General features: G+C 37.7%; 1 pseudogene; it reads right to left on the reverse strand.

Annotated features, from left to right (window-relative positions):
* Positions 1–375: 375 nt before the first annotated feature.
* On the reverse strand, positions 376–819 carry LOC116097682 (annotated as a pseudogene).
* Between the last annotated feature and the right edge of the window lie 3,542 nt (positions 820–4,361).

A 4,361-nucleotide genomic window follows, 5' to 3' on the forward strand; every position in this document is an offset into this window, starting at 1 on the left:
AAATCATCAGAATAAATATGGAGTTCCAGGAAACACCTTCTCCTGCTGTTGTAAGCTAGTATAGAGTTGTTCCTGCCTTGATTGCTACAAAAGAAGGAGGTGCAACACCTAGAAAAGTGCCAATAAAAACACTTTCAATGGTACATTTATCACAGGAGATGTAATACTAATAAACCAATTAGGCAGAAATGGTGTGATTCTCAAAAATATAATGTAGTTAATCAGATGTTCTCTATGACGCTCTACCTGCTGCGACCATTTCACTGCCTTCTCAGTTAGGTATTTGTATACAGCGGGTCTTCCAACTAAGTAGGAAAGCATGTAGTAGAGTGAGGCACCAAGTCCTGAGCACAAACAAACAAGGATAGGGCAAGTGGGAAGGGATTAAGAAACCCAGAGAGTATACTGAGGAATATGGAACCTGGAATCGCAAATGTTTGCAAACTCTTAGAAAATATATGTAGCAAAATAAGCAACCAATACTTGTACATAAAAGGTATCCTTATATTTGGAGAGAACTTTTCCGAGAGCCTTGGCATCATCCATATCTCTGGGAACCTTCATATTCACCCTCTCTTCCTCACTAAGCTGAGGAAAATTTTTATATACCAAAAACATAACAAAAGCTGCACATGAAAAAATAGACACCAGTATAAGGAGTGATGTCCTTGCTGATCCAGCTTCTGCACAAGGCTTTTCCTTCAGATGATCTTTGCTGCCAGGCGTGGCGGAACCCTGCGGCCTCGCTGTCAGGTCCTCCGCTGGGGTCCAGTGCAACACCTAGGTCTGCAATCGATCAGTGACTCTGCCTTTCGCCATGGCTGCTGCAGAGGCCGCTTAGACCTCCCAGTGGTGCCGCGCCCCCTTGAACTCCCATTTTTACTATATTAATCCTGTCAATCCACGAGCATGGGAGATCTTTCCATCTTCTGAGATATTCTTCAATTTCCTTCTTCAGAGGCTTGAAGTTCTTGTCAAACAGATCTTTTACTTGCTTAGTTAGAGTCATACCAACTTAGTTATTTGTAACTAGTTATTTGTAACTATTGTGAAGGGTGTTGTTTCCCTAATTTCTTTCTCAGCTTGTTTATCATTTGTGTAGAGGGAGGCCACTGATTTGCTTGAGTTAATTTTATATTCAGCTACTTTGCTGAAACTGGTTATCAGGTTTAAGAGCTCTCTGGTGGAATTTTTGGAATCACTTAAGTATACTATCATATCATCAACAAATAGTGATAATTTGACTTCTTCCTTTCTAATTCATATCCCTTTGATTTCCTTTTGTTGTCTAATTGCTATGGCTAGGACTTCAAGTACAATAATGAATAGGTAGGGAGAGAGTGGGCAGCCTTGTCTAGTCCCTAATTTTAGTGGGATTGCTTCAAGTTTCTTTCCATTTAGTTTGATGTTGGCTACTAGTTTGGTGTATATTGCTTTTACTATGCTTAAGTATGAGCCCTGAATTCCTGATCTTTCCAAGACTTTTATCATGAAAGGGTGTTGGATTTCATCAAATGCTTTCTCAGCATCTAATGAGATGATCATATGGTTTTTTTCTTTGAGTTTGTTTATATAGTGAATTACATTGATGGATTTCCATATATTAAACCATCCCTGCATCCCTGGGTTGAAGCCTACTTGATCATGATGGATGATCGTTTTGATGTGTTCTTGGATTCGGTTTGCAAGAATTTTATTGAGTAGTTTTGCATTGATATTCATAAGGGAAATTGGTACGAAGTTTTCTTTTTGTTAGGTCTTTGTGTGGTTTAGGTCTAAGAGTAATTGTGGTTTCATAGAACGAATTGGGTAGAGTGCCTTCAGTTTCTATTTTGTGGAATAGTTTGAGGAGTGTTGGTATTAGGTCTTCTTTGAAGGTTTGATAAAACTCTGCACTAAACCCATCTGGTCCTGGGCTTTTTTTGATTGGGAGACTATTAATGACTGTTTATATTTCATTAACAGATATGGGACTGCTTAGATCGTTGATCTGATCTTGATTTAACTTTGGTACCTGGTATCTATGAAGAAAATGTCCATTTCATCCAGGTTTTCTAGTTTTGTTGAGTATAGGCTTTTGTAGTAGGCTCTCATGATTTTTTGGATTTCCTTAGTGTCTGTTGTTATGTCTCCCTTTTCCTTTCTGATCTTGCTAATTAAGATAATGTCTCTGTGCCCTCTAGTTAGTCAGGCTAAGGGTTTATCTATTTTGTTGATTTTCTCAAAGAACCAGCTCCTGGTTTGGTTGATTCTTTGTGTAGTTCTTTTTGTTTTCATTTGGTTGATTTCAGCCCTGAGTTTGATTATTTCCTGCCTTCGACTCCTCTTGGGTGAATTTGCTTCTTTTTGTTCTAGAGCTTTCAGCTGTGCTGTCAAATTGCTGGTGTATGCTCTCTCCAGTTTCTTTTTGGAGGCACTTAAAGCTATTAGTTTTTCTCTTAGGACTGTGTCCCATAAGTTTGGGTATGTCGTGGCTTCATTTTCATTAAACTCTAGAAAGCCTTTAATTTCTTTCTTTATTTCTACCTTGACCAAGTTATCATTGAGTAGAGTGTTTGTTCAGCTTCCATGTGTATGTGGGCGTTCTATTTTTCTATTGTTTATGTTGTTATTGAGGAACAGCCTTAGTCCATCTGATAGGTGATCTGATAGGATACAAGGAATTATTTCAATCTTCTTGTATCTGTTGAGGCCTGATCTGTGACCAATTATATGGACAATTTTGGAGAAGGTACCATAAGGTGCTGCAAAGAAGGTATATTCTTTTGTTTTAGGATAAAAAGTTCTATAGATATCTGTTAAATCCATCTGTTTCAAAGCTTCTGTTTGTCTCACTGTGTCTTTGTGTAGTTTCTGTTTCCATGATCTGTCCATTGCAGAGAGTGGGGTATTGAAATCTCCCACTATTATTGTGTGCAGTGCAATGTGTGCTTTGAGCTTTAGTAAAGTTTCTTTTATGAATGTTGATGCCCTTGCATTTGGAGCACAGAGGTTCAGAAATGAGAGTTCATCTTGGTAGATCATACTTTTGATGAGTATGAAGTGTCCCTCATCTTTTTTGATCACTTTAGGGTGAAAGTCGATTTTATTTGATATTAGAATGGCTACTCCAGCTTTTTTCTTGGGACCATTGGCTTGGAAAATTGTTTTCCAGCCTTTTATTCTGAGTTAGTGCCTGTCTTTGTCACTGAGGTGGGTTTCCTGTATGATGCAACAAAATGTTGGGTCCTGTTTACATACCCAGTCTGATAGTCTATGTCTTTTTATTGGGGAATTGAGTCCATTGATATTAATAGATATTAAGGAAAAGTAATTGTTGCTTCCTGTTATTTTTGTTGTTAGAGTTGGAATTCTGTTCATGTGGCTATCTTCTTCTAGTTTTGTTGGAAGATTACTTTCTTGCTTTTTCTAGGATGTAGTTTCCCTCTTTGTGTTGGAGTTTTCCATTTATTATCCTTTGAAGGGCTGGATTTGTAGAAATATATTATATAAATTTGGTTTTGTCATGGAATACTTTGGTTTCTCCATCTATGGTAATTGAGAGCTTTGCTGGGTATAGTAGCTTGGGCTGGCATTTGTGTTCTTGTAGGGTCTGTATGACATCAACCCAGGATCTTCTGGCTTTCATAGTCTCTGGTGAGAAGTTTGGTATAATTCTGATAGGTCTGCCTTTATATGTTACTTGACCTTTTTCCCTCGCTGCTTTTAATATTCTTTCTTTGTTTTGTGCATTTGGTGTTTTGACTATTATGTGATGGGAGGAATTTCTTTTCTGGTCCCGTCTATTTGGAGTTCTATAGGCTTCTTGTAAGTTCATGGGCATCTCTTTCTTTAGGTTAGGGAAGTTTTCTTCTATAAGTTTGTTGAAGATATTTACTGGCCCTTTAAGTTGGAGGTCTCCACTCTCTTCTATACCTATTATCCTTAGGTTTGGTCTTCTCATTGTGTCATGGATTTCCTGTATGTTTTGGGTCAGGAACTTTTTGCATTTTGTGTTTCCTTTGACTGTTGTGTCAATGTTTTCTATGATATCTTCTGCACCTGAGATTCTCTCTTCTATTTCTTGTATTCTGTTAGTGATGCTTGCATCCATGGTTCCTAACTTCTTTCCTAGGTTTTCTATTTCCAGAGTTGTCTCTCTTTGTGATTTCTTAACTGTTTCTACTTCCATTTTTAGGTCCTGGATGCCTTTTTTTTTCAATTCCTTCACCTGTTTGGTTGTACTTTCCTGTAATTCTTTAAGGGATTTTTGTGTTTCCTCTTTAAGGGCTTGAACCTGTTTACCTGTGTTCTCCTGTATTTCTTTCTTTCTTTTTTTCTTTATTTATATGTAAATTTCTCCTTTCCCAGTTTCCCCTCCA

This window comes from Mastomys coucha, unplaced genomic scaffold, assembly GCF_008632895.1.
Source record: "Mastomys coucha isolate ucsf_1 unplaced genomic scaffold, UCSF_Mcou_1 pScaffold2, whole genome shotgun sequence".
NCBI lineage: Eukaryota > Metazoa > Chordata > Mammalia > Rodentia > Muridae > Mastomys > Mastomys coucha.